This window comes from Antechinus flavipes, chromosome 1 (assembly GCF_016432865.1).
Source record: "Antechinus flavipes isolate AdamAnt ecotype Samford, QLD, Australia chromosome 1, AdamAnt_v2, whole genome shotgun sequence".
NCBI classification, from domain to species: domain Eukaryota; kingdom Metazoa; phylum Chordata; class Mammalia; order Dasyuromorphia; family Dasyuridae; genus Antechinus; species Antechinus flavipes.
The window spans coordinates 443,460,287-443,488,026 of NC_067398.1; positions in this window are offsets into that span (position 1 = coordinate 443,460,287).

Genomic DNA, 27,740 nt, shown 5'->3' on the forward strand with positions numbered 1-27,740 from the left:
TCTCTTTATACTACTTCACTTGGTGATAATATTAGATCCAATAAGTTTAATTAATTACCATTTGTATGCCGATGATTCTAAAATCTATGTATATGGTTCTAACTTCTTTGCTCACCTTCAGTCTCACATCTCCAAGTCCCTTTTAATCTCCCCCTCCCCTCCCTCCAATCAAACTGAATATCCAGTAAAGGTCTTAAATTCACCAAATCCAAAACTGAACTCATTATTACCTTCCCCCCTAAAATACTCCTCCCTCCTAATTTAACAATTACTATCAAGAGCAACACCATGCTCCTAGTCCCTCAGTCTTGCAAGCTAAGAATCAATCTCAATTCCTTACTATCACACACATCCCTATCCAATCTGTTACCAAATCCTATCTTTTTCACCTCTGCAATGTCTCTTGAATAAACCCTTTTTCTCCACTGGCATCACTCTGTTTGTAAAGGGCCTCATCACTTCATTCCTGGACTATTGTAATAGCTTGCTTGTTGGTAGTTTTGCCTGCCCCAAGCCTCTCAAGTGATTTTTCTAAAGTGCAGGTCCAATCATGTGACCTATCACCCCCTACCTCTCTCATCCCAAACTTTCCTCTCAAAAAACTCCAGTGGTTCCCTATTGACTCCTGGAGTAAATACAAAGTCTTTTGTTTGGCATTCAAAGGTCTTCATAACCTCTTACCTTTCCAATCTTTTCACAACTTACTTCCCTCTACATACTCCAGTCTGGTGATACAGACTAGTAATATACTCCATTTCTCAGCTGCAAGTATTTTCTCTGGCTGATCCCCATGCCTAGAAGGAGAGGAGAGACAGAGAGAGACAGAGAGAGACAGAGAGAGAGAGAAAATAGGTATTTTCTTCCTCTGATTTAGAATGATTACTTATTACTTAGTTAGAATGATTGCTTCTTTTCAAACTTGCACTATAATTTCATGTGATAAGTTTGGTATATATTGAAATATACTTACATTTCAATGAATAATACCTGAAATAATGAATTTTTTGTTTTAATTTTGTAATAGTTGCTTTGTTTACTCCCTCACCCCTCTATAAGCTAACAGAGACTTCTGGGAGTAATCTTTCACTTTGACATTGAAATGTTTATCATTTCTGCTCTTTTCAGAATTTCCTGAATAGCAAATGTCTATGGCTTCAGGATACTTCTATTGTCTGTAAGTGCTCTGTATGTAAACTTCAAGCTACATGGAGAAAAAAAAATTCTACTTCAATGCTGATTAATTGGCTACATTCCAAACTCATTATCCATGATCTTGTACTGTCATTTCACCCTCTTTGGCTTACATGTGTCATTAATTAAACTCTTTAGAAAGCCAGCTGTGATAACTGAGAAGCAGCATGGCTTAGCTAATAAAATGATGAAATCAGGAAGTCTTGGGTTCAAATTCTGTCTAATTCACATAGATATAGCTTTTAATGTTTACCCTGTGTGAATATGGTCAAATCACTTTAATTCTCCAGACTTATTTTCTCATATCTAGAATGGAAATGCTTATTTTGTTTTTGTTGCTGTTTAGTCATTTCAGTTATATCTAACTCCTTTGTGACCCCATTGGAAGTTTTCTTGGCAAAGATGCTGGAATGGTTTGCCATTTCCTTTTCCAGATCATTTTGCAAATGAAGAAACTGAAGCAAAGAAGGTTAAGGGACTTGTCCAGGGCAGTACAGCTAGGAAATATCTGAGACCAGATTAGAACTCAGGGATTCTTGCCTTCAAGTCAAAATTCAATCCACTATGTCAGCTAGCTGCCCAAGCCAATTCATTACAGATAACTTCAGAATTTTGTGGTGAGCAGCTTTCTCAGAAAAATGTCTAGGTTTGCTTAGTAACAACCAGAGAGAGCCCAGATCTAATTGATCTAATGGATACAGATAGTTCCTAATAGTTAATGAATATAGCACAAAGGTCTTAGTAGTCACACCTCTATTTTTGATGTACATAAGTCTATCAATAGTCATTTGTGCCATGTCTCTTTATGTTTGTCAACCTGACTAGACCTGGCCCTCACTTGGAAATGATCAGAATTGAGCAAAGCAAGCCAGAAGCAAGTAGGTCAGGAATCAAGTAGAGGTTTAATTTCAGAGCAAGGAAAAGTGCAAGTGGAAGCTCTGTCTTCTCTGGCCTCTCAGAAGGAGGGCTTGCCATGCTGAGGCAAAGGGAGGGCTTACCTACATGCAAAACCACAACATAATCAATCTTAGGTCTTTAGCAGCAGTTTCCACAACAGGATAAGACATGGATAATGTAAGGGTTCTTGGTCCTGTGGGAACAGGTTCTGGGTTGAGGGTCTCAAGTCTTAAGGATCATTGAGCCTTGTGATTGTTCAGTGGGGTACAGAGCCAGGGTTAGTATGGCCAGCACAGGAGTGCAATACCTGGTTTGTTTTATTTGGTAGGAATTGTGAACATGCAAATTATAAATCCCTCAGTGAACAGTCAAATCAGCATACTTTGCCAGAGGGTGAGATCATCCAGAGCACAAAGTATTGTTATGCCAAGCTCAGGGTACCGTTTACTTACTGGGTCTTAACTCTGGAAATAGAGTTTCTCCAAATATTTTGACATGTTCAAAATCCATAATGAAATTGTGAAAATGAATAGCTGACAATACAATGCATTTTTCATTGGAGATAAACTGGCACGCTATCTTTTCACTAGTCAAAGAACAGTGAAATATCATAGGAGTTAACAGAATTTATACTCTTACCTTAGATTAAAGGTTCTTAATTTTCAGATAGAATTTTAATGTAATTTGTTTTCTTTGTAATTGTAGAAATTTTGTTTTATGTTTTTAAAAATAGTTTTTCTGAGAAAAGTATCATAAGCTTCACTATACTGCCAGAGTGGTTCATGACATAAATAATAAATAAATAAATAATGAGATTAAGAATTCTTGTTCTACAAAAGAACAGTTTACAAGGAAATAAAGAAAAGGTGAGCACACTTGAATATAATTTCTTCTACATATATATGTATATTATATATATTGATTTGGTAATTTGTTGTTAAATATTTTTAATCCTCCCTGATGCTCTGCTGAGCATGTGACAATATTCTCTTTTATTTTGTTTCATTTTGTTTTGTATGCCTTTTTGCTTTGTTTTTTTCTTGTTCTGTTTTTTAAATAAAATTTAAAAAATTAAAAAACAGAAAATAAAACACAAAAACAATAAATAAAAATAATTCTTGTTCTAGAAGATGTTTTCTTTTTTCCAAACTTCCTGATTTTGCCAAATTTACCATTACTGGATCCTCCACTAAAGTCTTACTCAATGCTTTATGAGAAAGGAGTCTTAAATTTCCAAAAAATTATTCCAGCAAAACACAAGTCAGACAGGACCTATCAAAGCAAGAAAAACTTTGAGTACAGGCAGGGAAAAGTTCATATTAGTTACATTTAAAAAGATTGATAACAGAAAACTGGTGGTCAGGGGATGTGTTTTCAGCCATATTCATTGACAAAGATCAGTTTCTACATATAAAAAGGTCAGTCTTCAGTGACAGAAAGAATACCTAGATAGATGACATCATAGATCCTTGCAGTTAGAACACATAGTGGATATTGAGACAAAATACGTAAGCATAATTTTTAAAATTCTCTGAAAACATATAGATATTAATTGTTTTATAAGCATTTTGCTGAGGTAAACTGGCAACAAATTGATTAGTATACTTTTTCAGGCACAATCAATAATTGCATCTAGGCAATAGAGGTCAATGATGTGACTAATCTCTGTTGGTTTTCCACATTGGATAAACATGCAAAATTGAAACACTAAACCTAACTGTGAAATTGGTAGCATTGATATTATCTTCATTTTATAGATAAATAAACTAAGGTGAGTGATTTGGTTTTTGACTCTATTTGAGCTTTGGGATGTCTGTCAAAAGACTTATGGGTCTCAGTTTCCTCAGTTATAAAATGAATTGGTAATGGACTAGATAATATCTGAAACCTTTTCCAGTTCTGGCATTCTACAATTAAAATAGAGACACACAAATAGCAAATGACCAAGTGGGAAACTGAACTTTGCTCTCCTAATTCTAAGGGAACTGTTCTTTCTATTTATTAGCTAAAGGTCAAAGAGATTTAGGAAATTAAAGCCAAGTCAGAGTTCATTTATCTAAAACTAATTTACCTAAAGTCTACTCAACAAAAATCAGCTGCTCCTGTCTTAAGATACCTTACTTTAACTGAGCTCTTGAAACTTAAGCCACCATGTACTTGTCTGGCAAGTCCCTCGGAATTTTATCAGCAAACCCCAAAGTGAGGCTGGTAATAATTTGTGTTGTTCTACTTTTGTTGGTGTACTATACTGGATTGCCACTCTCATAGTCCATTAAAGGGAAGTGAAAACTTTTTCTTGTTGCTAATTTTTTTTAAATAACATAAGTGTTACTGTTATTAAAATACTATTTGATGTATAAAAACAATAATTTTCAGATCACAATATAAAAAAATTAAGTAAAATAAAAATCAGGCAACAGAACCCACCTAAGTGAAGACAGTCATGTATTCAAGGCCAGTCATTCAAAAGCAGGGTATAACTGCAAGGGGGATCATGAAAGGCGCAAAAGAAGGACTGAGGCACAGTACTCCTGCAATCAGTGAAGATAAAGAGAACACTTTTACTTGGAGAAATCATAAATAGGGTACATAGAAAAGATGACTAAAGCTGATCCTGGAAAAAAGAGGATTTGAAAAGGTAGATATGAGTAGGAGTATGTGCAGATGGCAGATTGAGAATGGGAAAGATTTTGTAGTACATTTTTTTTTTTGAATAGTAAATGAAAGAAAGAAAATAATTCAAAATAAGGCCAGAAAGGCAAATTGAAGTCAGATTGTAAAGGGCATTAAATACCAGGCTAGGAAGTTTGAATTCATTCTTGAAACACTAGTGACATAATACCCACTTTGGGGATCTTTTCTAACTTCCATTCATAATAGCAGGCCAGTTCTCCAAAAGCTAGCTGAGTACTACTCCCAGGATTATAGAGGTATCCTTGAGGAGTTGGTTTTCTAGCGATGTCATTCATGTATTTCCCAGGATGCTTGATTAGTCAGACATACTTAGATTTTAGCAAAAATATCAACTATGATGGTATAACAAAAACCATAATTACAAAACATCCCTCCAAAAAACCTACGCCATATTCTATCACTTAGACCCACAGGGTCTTTAGGACAGTAAGGAAAATTTTTAAGCAAAAAAAGGAGCAAGGTACATGTATAAGATATCCAAGTAACAAAATGATATATTACAACTTCTGGCTATCTGAAGTCCTATTTGTCCTCTCATAAAGAATTCAATGTAGATCTCAGCTGAGTTCTGAGGCTTCATACGTTTTTGAAATCTGTAGGCCTTCTGTAACAAACATGAATTAGAATAGGAGAATCCCTCTTTGACAGGGAGTCAGTAAAGAATTTTAAGCTGAGGGGCAATGTGGTCAGACTTTTGCATTAGTACCACTCTTTTGGCAGCTATATGAATGATGTACTGGAGAGGAGAAATGCTGGAGGCAGGAAAGACAGGTAGGAAGTTAATGCAGTACCCTGGACATGAAATGGCAGGTCAATGTGAGTGGAAGGAAAAGGACAGATTCAATAAATATCATAATCATAGAATTAACAGGAGATGGCAAGTGAATATATATGGTAGGTAAAGGAGAAGGAAGATTTTTTAATTTGCCATAAACAGAAGTGGGGAAGTTGGGGAATTCATTAAAAGAGACAAGATAAAGAACTTCATTTGAATGTGCTGGATTTGAGGTATCATCATGACTAAGAAGCCAACATAGCTTAATCAAGAATAAATCATGAAAGGAATGGTCACCTGAAATGGTCACCTAAATCTGGAGAAATTCACAGACATAGTATATCTGATTTTAGTGAAGCACATTATAAAATCTTTTATATTATCTTTACAAATAGGACAGAGATCTAGACAAGATTAGAATGCATTCATGTATATTCAGAATTAGTTAATGATTAGACCAAAAAAGTAGTATGAAATGATGCCAACTTGAAATATAGTCTTTAGTAGAACACTTCAAAGATTCACCCTTGTCCAGTGTTTTTGCAATGGTCTGGATATAGATATGGACATACATTTATCAGATTTGTACATTACACCAAGTTGAGAGAGGGGTGGAGAGGGATAACATGAATTTTTAAAATCACAGCAGGATAGGTCAAAGAGCCAAATCCACTAAGATGAAAGTTAATAAGGATAATTATCAAGTGTTCAACTTGTATTAAAAAAAAAGGTACAAAAGTATAAGAAAGTTGGAAAGGCTTGACAAATCAAGAGGAGAGAGGAAATAATGAAGGAAGGAACAAAGGAAAGAAAAAAGGAACAAAAGAAAAAATAAAAGAAGGATGGAAGGAAGCATTTATTAAGCACTTACTATATGCCAATCATTCTCCTTCAGGGTATTCTTATACAAGAAAGAAAAAAAAAGACAGTCCCTGTCCTCCTGTCCTTAATAAGCACACATTTGAATAAAGAAGACAATAAACAAAAGGGAATGAAAAATGAATTGGAATAAAATATCTAATGTCTTATGGCATGGGTTTGGAATCTGGAAAGTCACAATCAAGGCCTAAAGAGGAATGTAGGTTGGGTAGTCTGGGAATCTTCACAAAATGGAGGCCTCAGAAGGAACTCACTAATAATCTTAGAAAGTAATATGTTTGGGTAAGAAGGCTTATAGGAGTGGTTGGATGTTCCATAATGAAAGCACTTTGAAATTTGTAAAGTTACTTGTGGATATATAGTTTATTATTTTTAAAAGTGTTCAAAAATTTAGAAAAATTGATGAATTATATATGTTATTTATATATTAAAATCTTATTCTTCTGATCTTCACAACAACCCAATTAGATGTTGGTGGTGGTGGTAGTGGTGGTTGTCAGTAGTAGCATTTTACATTTTACATGTAAATTTTGCCATTTCACAATGAAGAAATGTCTTCGAGTTAAGTGATTAGGCCATAGTCACATAACTTTTACAATGTTCCATATCTGATAGTCATTTAATTAAGGTTTGTTGAATTGAACTATCAGAATTATCCAAGTTAGGTCTTTTTTCATCCAAATCAAGACACTTCACTTACCATGCTACCTCTCCTTGAAGATACCTAAGTACCCAGAACTTTTGTGCCCTACCCAGCACCCAGTACTATTTGTTTGAGGAGCAAAATATTTAGGGACCTATTATTTCCTGACTCACTGTTAGGAAACCCTCTCCCCCACTGCAAGTCACCAACTGCTCTTAAACTTAAAGTCAGAAGTCATTTGAGGCATAAAAGGATAAAGTGATTTTCTCAGGACTATAGTAACTGTCAGAAGAAGGACTGGAAGCTCTGTCTTTCTAATTCTGAGGTTTCCTGTCTATCCACCATTTCACATTACCTCATGGGCTGCTTGTAGGAGACACTATAAATATTTCTTGAATGAAATTACAGATTAGCATCAAATATGACTGGCAATTGAATTCAGGTAAAACAATAAAATGTCTTTCATTCTCTCCTTTCATTGTTATCATGCTTTTAAGTACCTTGGGTTTATTTATGGGTTCCTTTTGTTTTCTTCAGTGAGAAATTGTCTATCATGTGTAATAAGGGAGAGAATTAAAACTTAGAAAAAAGTAGATGGGACTCAATCTTAGTTAATCTAGTTATATTGGACACAAAAATAATCATTAACATGAAAAATGAATCATTCCAGGAAAGTAGAGAAATAGGGATACTTTCCTGATTCAGTTAAAAGAAAATGGAATATTTGACTGCAAAATCATTCCATTTTGCCTTAAGTCAAATATGAGCTTTACATCTCAGTCACTTGGTCCTGCACACAATATGCTGCAACAATATGTGTGAACAAAAATAAAATAAAATAAAATAAAATCACTTAACTGAATCAGGACAGTACCCTTAATTTTTCTATTTTCTATGATGGAATTGTTTTTCTGGTGAGATTTTGGCAGTCCCTTAAAATTGATGTCATTTTTGATTAATTCTTTTTATACTCTGATGACAGCTAATGGAATGATTTGAAAGCTATTTGCTTTACAAAAAAGATCCAATAGAGATGCCTTTTGTGCCCTTTCTTAATGCTTTTACTTCTTTTCCCTGAAATAATTAGGGGAAAAAAAGAAGAGAGATTGCTGTAATTACTAAGCATTATAAACTATATCTGGGTGCCTGACATTAACAGTAGCTGCCATTAAAATTAGATCACTTGTCTCATTTTAATGAAATATCACTTTTACTATTTTGATAATATAATAAGAAAAAAGTCTTAACGGTCTGCTACCTCTCAAAATGGCACAGAGACCCTTCAATACACCTGCTCTTAGTAAGGGAATCTCTAAAGTGATTAAGGTTCTGCCTTCATCCCCATCAAGGCCTCATGATAGGCATTTGAAAAAGTATCAAAACCAATCATTAATTTCACATGAACCAGCAGTTTGAGCATCATTACAACTATAAGCCAAATCTAAGACATGTCAAGAAATGAAAGACTTGAGTCTCTTCCCAATTTTATTCAAGCCATCAAGTACAGTGTTTTAGGTTCCAGCATTCATGTAAAAAGAATTCATGAAAAAAGATTGATTTCCAGATTTTTTTTTCCTGCATGATAAGGCTAAATACCAGAGTATTATAATATTTTATTACCCACCATTTGTATATTTTAGCAGGAAACATGTTTTCACCTTGGATAAATCCTTCATAATTATATAACAGTTTGTGGTCTGAAACCAAAATGCTTTATAATTTAAAATATGTGAATTTTTACTAAAACATATAAAATGGGCAAAATGTTAACACCACCATTATTGAATATTGAAAGTAGGAATATTGAAAGCTAAGGAAAATTCTTTTTTGAATACTATAAGTAAAAATAGCTAAAATTTAAAAATACTGACAATGGAACCCAGGCCACTTCTCAAGAAATTAAAATAGACTTCTGGCTAAGTACAAGCTGAATGGCTCAAAAGTCTTAAATCACACTAATTAATTACTTTCACAGGGGCAAGAAAAATCACTAGCTGAACAAACATGAATAGTTCTTATTTGTTAGATAATTAAATCCTTTTTACATTATGAGCAAAACTTCTGAGTTATGCATCTCATATTTCTATGCTACATAGACTACATAATTATGGTAAATATGTAAACTATCAATAAAAACAAGTGAAATTAATGGAAGTCAAAGTTATACTTGGAAATTAATCCTTCTCTCCACCCCAAAACAACAAAGTTGATTCTGATTCTATTAAATGTGATAAATGAAATGTAAATTAAAATTTTAATAAGGTGCTTGTTAATCCATTTGTTCACAACTAATTTGAACTCAGTTAAATTAGTTCTTTATTGTGAATACTAGAGATATGATTTCTTATAAATCTCAAGGGCAAATAAGTGTTAGAGGACGACTTGTCTCAAGACAGGTCCATAATGTGTATTACTAGTTTCTGAAATTATGCACCAGACACACTTTCTATGATGCATTTCATTTAAGAAAATCAATGATAGACTGTTAAAGCAAGCAAAGTTCTCTGAAATAGCAATTTAGCACACCAGAACGAAAGAAGAAATATATCCAGATAGAGACTACTTGTGTGCTATTTGTCATTTCTTCAGTCATTTTTGTCCCTGAAGTTATACTATTGCAGAGAATGGATAGTCTATGGCAGTGATTCAGTTAATTATAAAGTTCAATTTTGTGTCTCAGAACTTTAAAATTTCTGTGGAAGAATGGCAAACATTTTTAGCAAGAAAAAAACAATGTTTCCTTTGATTCAAATAATGTGAAAAGTCAACTTGCCTTTCCAAATTAATTCAGTAATTCCATATACCATACTATTTTTCATATCACTTTCCAACAACATTTTAAAACAGTTTAAAACAACAGTTAAACAACAGTTTAAAAATATTTATATTAAAATGTGCTAATGTAGATAAGAGATTTGCAGAGGAATGTTATATTGGTACTTTGATGAACCCATGGTTTAACTAGTGTAAGTACTTTATCTGCATAAATTATAATTCCTCTATATTTCATCCTATGATGTTTTCCCATAAATTCTCACCTCATCTTAAACTTTACACATTTTACTAGGCTATTTTCTGACCAAAGCTAATCAAAGTATTAATAATATAAACAATTTTAAATAAGAATAGCTAGATATACCAGATATAGGTCAAAAAGATGATTGTGGAAGATCTGAAGAATGTCAGTGAAGGATAAATGAGTATTTTGAGTTAAATGAGTATTTGGAATTAAAAATGACTTAGTAATTACAGCACTAATAATAATAAGATCAAAGATAAAAGTGATAATAAAGATCCAGAGATAGTGAAAAAGGAAGACTATGTATTAGACAAAGGTCATTCTAAAGGCATAACTTAAATTATTTTATGATTGTGATTAGATAGAGAAAATTTTTTGGCAAGTCAAATATGTATATTTAAGTCTAAATTATTCTTGGAATTTCCACCTTGGTAGACACCAAACAAGTTAAAATTTTCCCATTAAAATACGCTTCAGAAAAAAAATGGGCTGAATTAGTCAGGTAAGGCTTCATGGAAAATGTAAAATTCAAAGTAGTCTTTGGAAGAGTGATAGGGTTTTTTACAAGTGGAAGGTATGTGTTGCACAAAATAGTAAGCGAGTCTGGATAAGTAGTGTGTGCAAGATTATAGAAATTATTAAAAACTAAGCATAAAAGTTTGAATTTTATTCAGGATGAAATACCACAATGAAGTCATAGGAAAGCAACAATTTAAAAATATTACTAAAGGAGATTGGTCTGGTAGCAATATCCAAAAGGAAGGCAGATTAGAATCAATTGACTGTTTATATAATCCATATGTGAAATGATGAGACTCTATAACCAGGTAGTAAAAATGGAAACAGCTAGAAAATGTTAGGTATAAGAGGAATTTATGTGGGGACCCAGCTGTAAGTCCTTTGGAAGAGCGAAGCAAGGCGAGGTTTTTTGGAGGACTTTAGGGGACTTGGCAAGGCCAGTTTCACAGCTGGTGACTCATAAATTTAAAAGGAAAAAAAACATGCAAAACTTGTTGACTAATTGATTCCTTGATAATAACATGTACAATAGAAGTTTCCTTTCCTCATTCTCTTCTTAATCTTTTCTAGTCTGCCTTCTAATCTTATCCTTCAACTGAAACCTGTTCTCTCCAGTTACCGATGTTCTTCTAGTTGTCAAATCCAATAACCTTTTTTTTCAATACTCACCTTTTTTGACCTTGCTGCAGCCTTTCATACTTTTAATTACTCTTTTTTTCTGGATAGTCTCCTCTCCTTGATAGTGTCATCCTTCCTGACACTACTATCTACTGGTTCTCCTCTTATTAATTTGACCTTTCCTCAGTCCTTTGCTAAATCTCCTTTGCTAAATCATGCAGATCATGCCTGCTAACCATAGTTATCTTAAAAGGCTCTGTCCTCTTCTCCCTTTATAATGTTTTACTTGGTCATCTTATCAATTCCCATAGATTCAATTATCTCTATGCTAATGACTCTCAAAACTACTTATCCACCCTAACCTTTCTGCTGACCTCCAGTCTCACATCTTCAATTGTCTTTTATATATCGCCAACTGGATGCCCAATAAACATCTTAAATTCAACATGTTTAAAACCGGATTCATTATCCCCAGAATCCTGTCTCATTTCAAATTTCCCTTTTGCTGTCCAAGATTCCACCATTCTCTCAATGGCTCAGGGTCACAACCTGGTTTCTTCCTTCTCAAGACCCATATCCAATCTGTTGCCAAAACATCTAGATTTTACCTTCATAACAGCTTTCACATACCCTCCATTCTCTTCTCTGATATTGCTACCACACCTCCTCATGTCTAAATTTTTGCAGTAGACTGATGCGTCTGGTGTATCTACCTGCCACATATCTGCCCCCTTAATCATCAAAATGATTTTCTTAAAGTTCAAGTCTGATCATATCATTCCTCTTGCTTAACAGTCTTTAGTAATTCCCCTTTACCTCCATGATCAAATATAAAATTTTCTATTTGGTATTCAAAGACCTATATAAAAACCTGCCCTTCCCTCACCTTTCTAATTTTCTTACAACTTAGACTCCACCACATAGGTTGTGATCCAGTGACATAGTAACACTGGCCTCCTTGCTGTTTCTCAAATAAGATGCTTAATTTCTCAAATATGGGCATTTTTCATGGACTATCCTTCAAGGATGGAATGTTTTCCCTTTTCATCTCTGCCTTCTGGCTTCCTTCAAATCCCAGCTAAGAAAAGAAGCTTTTCTGGATCCCTTCACTCTGTTGTTTCAAATTTATCTTGTATATAGCTTATTTGTACATAGTTATTTGCAGCTTTTCTCCTCCATTAGATTGTGAGCTCCTTGAGAGCAGGAATTATCTTTCTTTTTAGCACAAGAAGTACTTAATAAATGTCTAATAAATGACTAAGAAATTTAAATTCAATACCGTATTCCTATGATACCTCCACTAATTATTCCTCTAATATTTTGACATGTAGATGACTTGATTTACAAAGTTCATTCTATTAATGTACCAATATGACAGAGTGTCAAGCAAAGACCCAATCATATTGTTTGTTTATTATTTGAGAACCAGCTTATATAAATTCAGATTCATTCTGAGTTTGACCACTAAGTCATGGATTTTTTAAAACTATTCTAATTCACAAAGATGACATACACTAAGGTATAAAGGATTTGTGATCAGCAATAGTAGAGTTAATAAGTCAAGTCAGGCAATAAGCATTTATTGTATTTATTATGTGCCAGGCACTGTGCTGTCTAGGAAGTACCTACTCTATTAAAATATAGATCTTTTAATTATTTAAATATTTCTTTGCTCAAAGACAATATCAAATATTTATTTCACATGAAGTATTTGGATAAAAAGAAGCCTTACTGATTTATCTAAGGATAACCTCTCCTTCCTCTAGATTTCTTTGATATTTCATGATTTTTTATGGCTATGATCATGTCCTGCTTTGAACTGTAGTTTGCATATAACTTGTGAAATTAAACTTTTTGTGTACTTGCCTCAGCTCTTCCCTACACTTAACAATTACCCAATTGTAAGCTCCTTAAGAGCAGTTTCTATTATACATGAATATTATTTTGTCCTGCATCTAACACAGGGATTTATAAAGCATTTAAGAATCACGGACTTAAAAGTGAAAGGAAATACAGAGGCTATTTAGTCCAATTCCCTCATTTTTCATATGAGGAAACTGAAATTCAAAGTATTCTATAACTTGTCCAAGCTTAGTCAGCATTCATACTGAAGCTTTTTATATCCTATTTCTCATTCCACTAATTGCTAAATTACAATGAAAGAGCAGTGACATAGTTAGACTTCAGTTTAGGACTCATTACTACCACTCATAAATCTATGGATCATTTGGCACTGCTATGACAAGACACATAATCAAGAGCTTTGTCAATTATATAAGATAATAATAATAATAATAGTTTTATAAGGCAACAATGAGCAATGTGATAAATAAATAACATCTAAATGATCCTTTACTATTACAAAAGTATAATTTATTTTCTCATTTTGTCAAAATACCATGCAAATACTGAGCATTTAATAAGATTATTGAATTAAATTGAATGAGCAAACTGATATTAGGAAGCTGTCACTTGCCTAAGATCACAAGCTAATAAATGAATCAATAACAGTATTAGGGTACCAGAGATCAAATAACTATCTGGGGAAAATATTCTGAGATTGAACTCCTGATTAAAAATTCATAACAATTTAAAGAAATTATTATTGTTTTAATATTTGTCACATATATCAAATTACATTGAGAAACCTGTCCTTAAAATTGTTTTATTTTATTTTGTTTTTTAGAAAGTTATATTTTGCTTTTGAAGAACAAACAAAAGGAAATATTTAGCATGAGCAGTTGGTGCAACTAAGACCCTTAAGAATTAGCAGGGAACAAATAAATAGAGAATGAATGACTATTCTGTATTCACAAAAGAATAATTATTGGGCCTAAATTAGAAGTTGAGTCTTTACTGTTCAGATCACTGAGATGTGCTATTGCAATGTGTCCATTACCTAGAGACTCATTATTGAGCCAAATGATAGAGAAAAATCCTGTATCCATCAACTGTATCACATAAATAGAAATGTGAAAATATAAAATATATTCATCATTTATATATTAAAAAGAAAGAAGCACCTGCCAATTGTAGGTACTTAAAGGTAAATGGACATAGGTAAAAGGATAGTAGTCCCTCCCATTTGGAAGCCAGAGGATAGATTATGTGTGTTATATTTATGTGGTGATTTTTTTTTTACTTTAATAGCACTTCAAAGAGGGTCCCAATGAGGCAGTCAGTTTGTGGAGAAGTCTTAGGCAACAGAGAACAATTACATTACAGCATAGGTCAAAAAGTCACATGCTATTAGAGTTCAAATTACTATTCATCCAGCCCGAGTTACATCCAGTAAATACCACTGAAAAAACAGCCTAAGCATTTATAAATATTTATGAATTTTGGATTGAGAGGTCAGACCATTACTTTTTCTTCTCACCTTTTAATATTAAAAGTAAATTTGGGGGGAAATAGCCTTCAAGAAGCTTTCACAAACAGAGATATACTATTTGTCCATTTTTAACCTTAAGATAGCTAGTGCTTTTTTCTGGAGGCCTTTCTAATCAATTCTGCCTAATTAAATGCTTTAGCAATTATAGACAAAGACAATAAAAATATGACTAGTAGAAATACAACACATGGTACAAGTAAACAGAAATAAGTTCTTGTAATTGCACAGTGAATTGGCATCAAAAAATAATGAAAAAATGAAGATCTGCCATTGTGGTTTTGTAATTTTCTACATTTTAATTCAAAAAGGAAGTAAATTTCAGAGAGAATATTTTAAAGTATAATATGACTATCTATGGTCATTTGTTTCACCCTGAGCAGACCTGGTAACCATCCCTGTTGTGTAACACCTTCATCTCTTTATTGGTCTTTGTTATGACTTACAGACAAAGCCTAAGGTACCAGTAATAGGATGCCTTAAGTTTTGGACTCAGGACCACTCAATACTCTTACAAATCAGTAAGAATTCCTGCCAAGAGCTTTTGTTTATGTCAATTCCAATAATTAATATTTATCATATTAGAAATTAAAATATCTTACTTTTATGAAAATAAGTGTAATCTCATATACTCCCTGAAAAGGGAGTATCATTATTACTGAAAAATAAGTTGAAATACAAAGAAATCAATAAAATCAAAAAGTAAAGTTGTTCAATTTTTTTTACTAAAATTTAATAATTAATCTTAGGGTTTTTTTTTATTTTTCATACTAATTAAATGGTAGATTTCATTAATGTTCTTATCTTTGAAAGTGTTCAAATATGATTAACATTATCATTATTAAATACACTTATCAAATTTCATTAATAAAGTGAAATTTTCATCATTTGATGAAAGTACAGGAAACCAATTTAATTTTGAAATTCATCTAAGTAGTAAGTCATATCAGATCCCAAAAAGGTGGGGCTATTTCCCAGACAAGTTTTGTCAACATCCCAAGCTCAGGTTCACAATCCTAATCCCCAAAGAACCAAAAAGTGGAAGAATGGATACATTTTCTATGATGGAATTCCTTAGCATTTTTGGAGCTGTATTTTGTATTTGGAGCTATAACCCAAAGGTCAAAAAGCTAAAAAGTGTTGAAGTTAGCATTTGAACACATCTTCCTGTCCACAAGTATTTTGTCAAGTAGACCATGCTGCCTTTATGAAAACAACAAACAATTGTTTATTTGAAGAACAAGGGAATATACTGAATTTCTAGCATTCTCCTACAATGGAATTTTGTAACATGAACATTGTGTGAAACTATGCACTAGCTATACTACATTCTTCTACTGACTCATTTGGATACTAGTTCACTTACTGATAATTAGAGTTTAGTTTGGTTTAGTTTGATTTTGTTTGGCTTTTTTGCATCCTTTCACAATGTCACCTAAAGCCAAAAATTATTTCTTTGCTATGTATCAGGAGTAATATGGTCCAGTGCAAGAAGTTTTGGAATAGAAATCATTGCAGATTTAGATGATGGTTATGATAATTATAAAGTGCCCAGACTAATTAATCAATATAGATCATGCAAAAAAAGAAGAAAATTATGCAACAGTTAGCAGCTAACAAATACCTATGAAGACACAAACTTGTGGCTAGAATAATACACTATATTACATAAGTTAACCTATTATAAATCCTCATACTACAAACACAAATCTCAAAAATATCATTTAAATTTCAACAACTAAATTGTACTAAAGCTAGGCAATAATCACAAACAATACTGTCACCTATAATCTCCCTAAAGCAGTAATGGTCCACAGAAATTTGAAAGCAACATTTGTAATGGATGCTATGATGCCAAAAATCATGACTTCTTGCTAATCAGTTAGATTTCAATATATCCAGCTGATCCTCACCACATAATCATGCTATTGTCCTACCACACTTCCATGAGCATAACAATCATATTGACATATTGCTTCTGGAAAAGGATCATCATTTAATTGCCCTATGCCTCTACCAATTATTCCTGTGCCTTCAGACTTTCAGGCACATCATTCCTTTATATATGTTGTCTTTCCCTATTACAAAATAAGTTCCTGGAGGGCAGAGACTGTTTCTCTTTTGAATTCCTATCCCCAATGCTGATCAAAGTGTCTGATATAATAGTAAATGCTTAAAATGTAATCATATAATGTGTGTAATTATTAAATATATTACTATATAATGGATTATAACATAATATTATGGAATTTATTATAATATGTTATAACATATAATAATGTTTCTCTTTCTCTTCCCTCTTTCCCTTCAAGACATAATTCAATCATTACCTTCAGTGCAAAGCCTTTCCTAACCTCAACTACTAAGTGTGCTCCTTCACAAACTACCTTGTATTTAATTATTTTACATGTCTTTGAATTTATTGTCCTTATAGTTATACTGTATATATGTTTATGTGTGACCTTATTGTCTTCTCTACTAAAATATAAGTTCCTCAAAATTAGGAAATTTTTCATTCATTGAAATTTTATTTCTAGCACCTAGTACAATGTCTAATACATAGAAAGTAGGTCAGTCAGGCATAAAAAAGTTATTAAGTATCAGTCATGTGCTAAGTATCAGGGATACAAAGAAAGGCAAAAAAATCAGTCCCTTATAGATGCTTAAGAAATATTGATTGATATATAGACATGAGACTTCAATGTAGTCTGTAATAGGGCTTCTTAAACTTTTATTTTCTACTTGTGATCTCTTTTTACTCATTTTTTTTTTTTTGCAACCTCAGGTACGTTGATATATAAAATAGGCATACAAATCAAATATTTACTGATAATAAATCATTATTTAACCAGCCCAACATTCAGTTACACAAGCCCATATGGTGTTATGACCCATAATTTAAGAAGCTTTGGTCCACATAAGTTTGTCCCTTTAATATTTTCAAACATATGGTTCATTATCCAAAATCTTTGCATTGAAGTCACTATGAAAGTATATGTTGATTAAATCTATATATAACAAGGTCTGTGTGGAATATTTCAACTCTATCTTATGTAATAGATGTGAAGTAAATAGGCTTCAACTATGAAAATAGTTGTCATGGGTCATGCAATATTAGATGACCAAGCAACTCACATAGACAGATTTTTATTGTTTTGTTATACATCTTCAAAACCAATGTCACAACTACATTATTTGTTCTACAAGGAAAACCTATGTTCCCTCCTCAGAGTGAGCGATAACTAGTTTCTGTCTTTTGGCTTTGTTAAGAACAAGAATGTCAATATTAATACAATTCAATTATTTGATTAGTATATCTACTCTTTAGTCACTGGACAAAGATCAATCAATAGTTATTTATTAAATGCCTACAGTATGCCAACCATAAATACAATCAATAGAACAATACTTACTTCTCTTGGATAAAGGAGACAATAAGGGTATTAGAAGGTGAAGGATCAAGAATTTATATAGAGGAATTGATCTTGGCAGGGAAAAGAGCTACAAAATTGTCAGGGAATGAGGGAGAAGTTGCAGATAAGAGATTATGAAATGATGTAAAGAGGTTTTAAGATAAATAGGAGAGAAGAGATTAGGTTTAATTCCTGTAGACTCAAGATATTATCTGTTAACATTACTCCCAGCTCTATATTTTGGGATTTCTGAATAGTATAATTGTTGAAAAGTCAAAAGAAAAGGGAAAAAGGAAGTAAGGATAGAATTTTACTCAACTTTCTTATAGATATAAAAGATACTACTACCTAATAGTTTTGGTAGACTTCTGAGAAAATCTAACCTATAAAAGTAGTGACAAACTCCAGACAAAGAAAAAAAAATGCAAGTTTATTCATGACTGGAATTTCTGATTTAACTCTTAATTCTCCTGTGCCAGGAGCCAGATGCTTAAAGTATGCAGTATACACAGTGGTGAATTTAACTTTCACTTAGGGTTTTCTATGCACTACTTAAAATACAAAAGTGTCTTGCATCAATGAGATGATTCAACAAGATTAGAATATGTCCCAACACAACAGATCCCCCACTCATTTACCCAGTTCCTTTGTTCAAAGTAATGCCTACTGTGTTGCTGAAGCCCTGTTCTGAAGATGAAGTGTAATGAAAATACTAACCATATCTCTAAGGTCATTGTGACCAGATTTCATGTTTTCTAGCAATGTCTCCTAGATTTCTTCAGGTTGCATCATTTTTTTCCATTTTGAATCCCTCTAAATAAATAGTTTTCATCAGATCCGACATTTTAGGAAGTACATTCCAAACATATGCTCCAGCAAGAAATCACACCTCCCCATTATTGATATGACATGGAGACCTTAGTATTCCCCTACAAAAAAGTCACCAACTCTCCCAACTCATTTCTTCTTCATTTGGCTATTCCTTAATATAACTCTTTTTGGTAGGTAGTACTTACAGATCCTCATAATCATTTTTCTAATGACAAGAAGCTTGCTTTTTCTCTAAATATGGAGTTTAATTTCACATGTATTAGATAGCTATGAAGGTTCAGTATCTCTTCTTCACTTCTCCTGAACCCCAGTCTCACATCATTACTGGACATCTCAAACTGAATGTTCTGTTGCCAAATCAGAATCAACATATCCAAAACATATTTTTTTTCTCAAAAAAATCTTCCTTCTTCACTAATCTCAACATCATCCCCAACTCTTATTCTAACTTAGTCCACATATCCAATCTATTGCCAAATCTTTTTATTTGTACCCTCAGAACATCTCTCAAGATATTGCCCTTTCTCTGCATTCATATAGGTATGAACCAAGCTTTGGCTCTCATCAACTCTTATTTAGATAATATTATATTAGTCTGCTAATTGGTCTCACTGTCTAAAGTTTTATTTTTATATCAATAAGTCAATCAATAACTATTTACTAATTGTAAACCTGCCATGTTTAAGGTGGGAGGCTAAGAACTTGGAATACAAAGAAAGGCCAAAAGAATAGGCCTCGTCTTTAATGATCTTGATCTAGAGAGAAGACAAGAAGCAGAGAAAACAGTAGTCAATGAGGAGGGAGAGCATTCCAGGAAAGACCAGAGAAAATGCCTAAAGCTTAAAGGGGGGAAAGTCTTATTCAATGAACAGCAAGAAACCAGTGTCACCTGGATCAAAAAATTAAAAAAAAAAAAAAATTATAGAGTAGAATGTCAGAAGAATGGAAAAGTAAAGGGGACAAGGTTATTTAGGGTTTCAAATAACAAAGAATTTCGTATTGGAATAGGGAGCCACTGGAATTTATTGAGTAGGGATTAGAATAGGGGGATTCCTGTGCTTTTAAGATTTTACTGACTCTAATCTCTTTCTCAAACCTATTCTATTTGCTACCAAAATGATTTTCTAAAATGTAGGTGTGACTATGTCAATCTTTCTACCCAATAAATTGCTGTAATTCTCTATTATCTTAAGAACAGAAAGTCCTCTGTCATTTAAAGCTCTTTGCAACCTGACTCCTTCATGCTTTTTCATTCTCCTTAACTCTTTCCTAACCTTCATGAACCACATAACACTGCCCTACCTACTGTTTTTCAAACATGATAATCCATCTCCATGATTTTGCTTTGGCTGTCCTCATAACACTATAATTCTTCCCTCACTTCTAATTCTTAGTATCACATTTTCCTTCAAGAGAGCTCAAATCTTACCTTATAAGAAGTCTTTATTTAGCATTCAAATTTTATTTGGAGGTAAAATATCAGAATTACCAGTTTTCTTTTGTGTGAAATCCAACACTAGATTTTTCTAAAGTATGAGTTCTAAACTATGAGAAATTTGCATTTGAAAATTTTTTTTCATCCATATCTAGTCATAATCCTGGTATCCTATGCTGTTAATGCCTTCCCTTGTACAATTACCTTCCATCTACTCTGTACATACCATATTACATGTTGTCTTCCTCATTAGAACAGAGTTCTTCAAGGTTAGGGACTGTTTTTGCTTTTTTTTTGAATCATCTATGCTTAGCACAGTACCTAGTTCACAGTGAGCATTCAATAAACGTTGGCTGACAGACTGACTTTTAATCTATCTTATTCTTCTGCCCTCTGATATCCTGATACAAGATTAGATTGACCTCTTTCTCTTTAGAACTATTTTCTTTATTTTTCCCATTGAAACAGTTCTTTTAATTCAAGAAGCACTTTAATCATTCAGATAAAATGGAAAATTAAAAGCCTCTCCCTTCTCTATTCTAGTATGGAGATCATCCTAATTTTCTATATGTTTTTGTTACTTGATGCTAGAAAAAAAAAGATTCAATTCTTCCAGGTTTTATTATATGGTTTAATAAGTGCTAGGCACTGTGATAGGCACTGATAATGAAAAACTAAAACAATTTCTCTCCCCAAGGAATTTACATTCTATAGAACACATAGAACATTTTATATGTCCCTGGAAAAATTCCCTTGCCCTCTACATTTATCATGTTGTCTTTTGCTTTTGCTCCTATCTTTTACAGCTAACTTCCAAGTCCAACTGCCACAGAAAATTGCTTATCTATCTTTCCTATTTGTAGTGCTGTGGGTTTTGTCAGCAAAGGTTCCTATCACTTTTCCTATAGTGGGATTTTCTACCTTTTTTCTCCAGATTGACTTTGATGCACATTTAGCAGATTCCTGCCAATGCCCTAATCCAAATTGTAGCTGTCCTTGGTTTCTGTCTGAGAAAAAATCTTACATAGAAACAAATTTCCATTCACTTTTCACCTCTTCCTTTCTGTTCTCTCCTTTGACTGCTGATCAGATATTAGATACAACCATTTTCCATTTCTTTGTTCCTACATTTTCTGTTACACATAAGAAAACTAATACTTTTGTAATAATTTCACATACTATTTTAGTATTTCAAAATAATTCTTATTTTTAGCTCTAAATTTTTAAATTTAATCCAGAATTCAGAATAAGCACTATATAAATTGAGATCTGTTTTAACTATATTCTTTTTTTAAAAATCCAATTAATAACAAATTTAAACTTATACATAACATTTTGTAATAATGTACTTTCTCAACTTTCCTAAATATTATGTACATAATATTCTATATACAAATAAAAATCACTTAAGCAATAATGAAACATTTGGACTTCAGCAATATATTCATTAGAATACAGAAACCTTGGGTCTACAACATGGATTATCTTTGACAGGCAGTTGATAGAGAGGAATGAGTTAGAGAATTAAAAGATCAAAGCAAGAACCCTCTGACTTGGACTTTAAGTGCAAAAGGCTATTTCATCTTCTCTCAAGTATAATCTAAGGAGAAAGACGTTTCAAATAAAAAATTTTTTGAAGTACTCATATTAAAAATCTAATGTTAGATTTCACACAAAAGAAAACTGGTAATTCTGATATGTTATTGTCAAATAAAATTTGAATGCTAAAATATCAGCTCTTGTAGCTGATCAAGTCAAGCTAATACTGCTCAAAATCCAATACAGGCAATTCTTCTCAAGAGAATATACAGGGGTTATTCAGATGGTACAGTCAATAGAGCACTGGCTCTGGAGTCAGGAAGACCTGAATTCAAATGTGACCTCAGACACTTAACATTTACTAGCTGTGTGATCCTGGACAAGTCATTTAAGTCCAATTGTCTTGTCAAAAGACAGACAGAGAGAGACAGAGCAAAAGAGAGATAGACAGACAGGCAGAGACAGAGAGACAGAGACAGAATATCAGAAACAGCAACATTGTGTGATAATCGACTATGATAGACTAAGCTCTTCTTAAAAGTACAATGATCAAAGACAAGGCCCAAAGACTCATGATGAAAAATGTTTTCTATATCCAGAAAAAGAACTAGGGAGTCGTAATATAAATCAAAGTATATTATTTTCACTTTTTTGGGTTTTTTTTTCCTTTCTCATAGTTTCTTCCTTTTGTTTTGATTCTTCTTTCATAACATGACTAACGGAAATATATTTAACATGATTATACATGTATAACTTATACTAGATTGTTTGTTGTCTTAGGGAGAGGGGGAAGGAAGGAGGGGAAAAAATTTGGAACTCAAAATCTTATAAAAATGAATGTTAAAAAAAAGTATCTTTACATGCAATCAGAAAAATAAAATGCTTAAGTCAGGGAGAGAGAGAGACTATACAGAGCCTCGCCAACTAGAAAACTCTCTTAGGAGTTCAAATAATTTTTAAAATCTTCTATATGATTTTCTCTTAAGAAGAATTGCTATTCTGAGGAAATTGAACACTATTCCAGAAGAATGCTAAAGAATGCTACTTTACTGATAGCATATCCAGGAATTGACCCACAGTTATGTGTATACAGTGGCTCAAAATTAACTTTAATTGGAAAAGACAAAAATTATAATAGCTGTAGAAAGGAAATAAGCAATAGTTAGAATCATAATGAAGGCATAGGTTACTTCCACTTAATGGTTTTAAAATAATTTTAATCCTAACACCATCGAATAGATAGATAGATAGATAGATAGATAGATTAGATTAGATTAGATTAGATTAGATTAGATTAGATTAAATAAAGGTTTAAAATTTATTATGCTTTTGCTATTGCCAGGCACTGGGCTAAGCATAGCGGATTCAAATATAAGAAAGCAGAACACTTCCTGTCTTGTAGGACCTTTAGGGACAAACAGCACATAAAAGGATGCTGGAAGAATAAGTTGGAAAATCCATCAAATCATGATGAAGAAATAGTGGGGAGGGGGTGCAGCTAGGTGGCACAGTGCATAGAGCACCAGCCCTGAAGTCAAGGGGAGTGGAGTTCAAATCTGGTCTCTGATACTTAACACTTCTTATCTGTGTGACTCTAGGCAAGTCACTTAACCCCAACTGCCTCAAATGAAAGAAAGAAAGAAAGAAAGAAAGAAAGAAAGAAAGAAAGAAAGAAAGAAAGAAAGAAAGAAAGAAAGAAAGAAAAGAAACAGTGGGAGGGCTAGGCTCTAATAAGGTATAGCAAAGATTTACCTATTATATCTGGGGACCAAAGATGGAATCCGAATAACATTCTCTTTCCACTAATCACTTCTGAAAACGAGATTATATGAACTCCTACATTGAATCTTTCTTCTTATTGAGAAGGGAAAGGCACATTAGATACTGTTGAGAAGACTTTTGAAGAAAGCTGCTACCAGAAAGACTGGTCTAGAGATGAGACGCAAGGCTCCCCAAATACCTTTAACAAATACCTGAAGTCTAGGTTCTTCACTCAATTGTCCTCTTCTGTCTGGCACCAGGGAGGTAATATCTGGACTCTTCCCCCACTCCGCATGACCCTTGCAATCCTAACTATAACCTAGGCTCCAACACCCATAAAAAGGATGTGACTTTTGATTTTTAATATGAGATATGAGACTTTGCCTCTATTCTCCTTTGGCTGCTCTCACAAAACAGACTCCATGGTTCTGGGCATGGGCTAATGCTAACCATATGAACTCTGGTGGAGATTCCTAATCTTCTGAGGGGAAAGAGATTAGAGAGTGATATTCATTTAACAAACCAACAATTACTTCATATGCTGCACCAGAGACAACTAAAAATAAAAATGAACTGCATCTTAATATATTAATTAATTTGTTCTATTCCACAACAAGAACCTGCTTTAAATTCCCATGTCAATTTACAACTTCCTTCTTGTACCAGCAAGATTCTGGTGGGAAGCCCAAAAGATGTCCTCCTCCAGAAATTTCATGAGGAATGAGACCTATGAACTGGGTATGAAAATGGAATATGAAAATAAAGCATTCCTTCCTCCCTCAAAAAAAAAAAAAAGTTACTTTATGAGAATTGAAACAATTTTATTGTATTGGCAGTGGTTTAACACAAAGTCTTGGGTGACATAACTTATTGACAGAATTAGGGCTACAAAGTTTGGCGAGTTCCTTACATTTCTTATTCTCTGAAATACTAGAGATTCCAATGATTGAAATCAGTACATGCAATAACACTCTCTGAAGATATAGTTTAATCACCTTCCTCCTTCACGCTAGAAAAACTATAACAAATATGATATATAAGGCTTTAAATTCTTTATTATCATTTATCCTATAATGTTTTAAATGTGCCATAAATACTTGCTAAAGTCATAGTAAACATTGTTTACCATGTAATTCTCATATAAGATAGCCCGTAAAGTGGAAAAAAAACTTTACATATTTTTTCATGGTCAATGAGCTGAGAAAACATGAGGTATCTTCATGAATATATCTTCTAGAAATAAAGCTCAATATTTCTCCTCTAATTGTTTATAAAGAAATGCTAAAGAAAGGATTTTTAATATTTTCAGATATTAATTAAAATTTAAGAAATTAAGTTGCTTTAAAAAATCCATTACAGAAGTCATCCAAGTGATCTAAGAAAGAAATTCTAAACTGTGACACACTTCACCGCAAAAATAAAACTAAAATCTCCAAATGAATAAAACTTAATCTGATTCCCAAAACAAGAGGTTAAAAAATATTATCAAGCATCTCCCAGCTAAAGCAACTGCTTGTTATCATCTGCATTCTTTCCTCTGCAATTTTGCTTACATTCTTTCCTACTCTGGGAATCTTCTACCACTACCTATATTTATTGAAATTCTATTAGTTCTCTAATTCCAACTTCTCTATTACATCTTTATTTTTGTATTGGATCTTGATTTCTTTCACTTTCTGAAATTTTATGGTTCTTTGAATGTACACTATCATACTCTACTCCTTATTTATTGCTTGTGCTTCTCTTATTTACTATTAGATGAGCAGAGAATGTCTGGTTCATTTATGTATCCCACCTCGCATTAAGCAAGATGCTAGGAACAGAGTAAATGCTCAACATATATTTAGTAGATGAATCAAAATAACCCTTAAATTATAAACAACTCTTAAGTATCTGTTTATGTGTTACATATATATGTATATGTAATATGCATGTATATTTAATGATCTATAATGATAATATGTAACTCACAAGATGGTTGTGCAATCAAATGAGATTATATATGAAAGTGTTTTGCAAACTTTAATATTACATATAAAAGTGATTATTATCAAATGAAAAATTAAAAAATTAAATGTCTAAAAATTCAGCAATATATTCAACCATACTGTTTTCAACATTGAGTTCACATGCAAATTTTATCTTCAATTCAATTCAATAACTACTCATTAATTAGTACAAAAGATTTATTAAGTTTTTGGTATGTGCTCATATTATAGTAAGCATTGTAAATACAAAGATAAAAATAAATAGTCCCTGACCTCAAGGAGCTTATATTCTATTATGCTGTAAACAGAAGGCAAAGCAAAAAAGCAATGTTTAATAGTAAATAGAGAGAGCCCCAAAGATTTGCCCCAAATTTTGTAGATCTGTAAACAATAGGCTTAGAAGTTTATATTTTAATCTCGAGGCAGTAAGGAGCCACTGAATGCTTTTGAGCAGGGGAGAGATATGGTAAAATCTATGTAGAAAATGAAGAGGGAAAAGACAAAATAGAGAGGAAATTATTATAATGATGAGAAATAAGGAATCCCTGAGTCAAGGAGATGGCCTTGTGAAGGGAGAAAAGACCAGTGAAGCAGATATCACCCTATAGAAAAGATCTGATTATCAATCAACATTTATTAAGAATCTACTACATGTCAGATAATGTGTTAAGCATTAGAACTACAGAAAGAAGCACTTAGAGAACCCCTAATCCTCAAAAAGTTGACAAGCTAATAACACTTGAAAAAGATTGAATATAAATGGGAAAGAGAGGGAGAAGGAAGAAGAAAGGACCGTTTATGCTTATGACCCTGAGCAACAGGGAGTGTGATTCTAGGTTCCTAAAATGGAAACAGTAAGTTTGGAGATAAGGTTGTTTTAGGGGCAAAGAAAGTAAATCCAGTTTTTAACCTGTAGAATTTGAAATGTCTACAGGACATCTAAGTAAACGTGTCCAGCAGCAATTAGTAATATAGTACTATAGTACAGGAAACAAGCTAAGGATAAATATGTAGAGGACTTCACCAGTATAGAGTGGAAAATGCCCAAGAACACCATGGCTTAGAAATGCATAAGTACATAATGAACCAATAAAAGAAATTTAAAAAGAGAAATCAGGATAAAAATGAAGAGTGAAAAGTATCAAGGAAACAAAAAGAGAAAAGAGTATCTAAGAGAAGGAAGGAAATAATGAACAGTACATTAAAAGCTACAGCAATGTCAAGAGGATAAAGACTGAGAAAAGGCCACTGGACTGATCAGTTAAGGGACTATTGATAACCATGAAGAGAGAAATTAAACTCATGTTGTTTGGTCAAACTGAATGGATGCACTTGTACACAGTTTAAACCACCAGATTATCTGTGGAACAATAGATATTTTTAAAGCATTACAATTTCAAAACAAATGTGTGTTTTACAATTAGCAATAGTGAAAAAAACAAGAATAGATAAAAAATTCAATAAAGCAGCTTTCCAGGCTTTCACCTTCTTCTTAAATTAAAAGTTTGTGGTTTCACTATGGAGATTAATTGTTCATCAACCACTAAAGAAAGACACTCTTGTTCATAAGAAATTTTCTAATGCCACACACAGGCCAAATCCAATCACATATACCTTGTCCCCTACTTGTTTAACCATCTGAAACAAGCACCAATCCCATAAAAATTCACAGTAGCTGTAGATAATCCTTCAGGCCAAATTATCTTCTCTTCATACTTCATCTTTCTAACAATAGCCAAGGTCCAGCTTTGTATATGTGCCAAAGCATGTGTTTATATAGTATAATCCTAAAAAATAAGGTTTTGGTAGCAATACAATATAACTCAATCCACTCTTGAATCTTCTCACTATTAATTAATTGAATTGCATATTGTTTGAAATTTAACCCTGTGCAACTTTGCATTGATTTCAGTTATATGTTAATTTACGTGCTAAATCTAGTATTTCAATAAAATAGTACAAATCTCACACCCAATATGTATTTTTTATTTTTATTCTAGAACAGAAACATCTTAAACATCTAAATGAAAAAACTATACAGAATTCAAATTTCCCATATTAAAATATTGTTTCTCATAATCTAATTCTCAAATATGACAAGTTAGTATTGTGACAATCAAAGTAACTAGTTGGCACAGTGCCAAACCTAT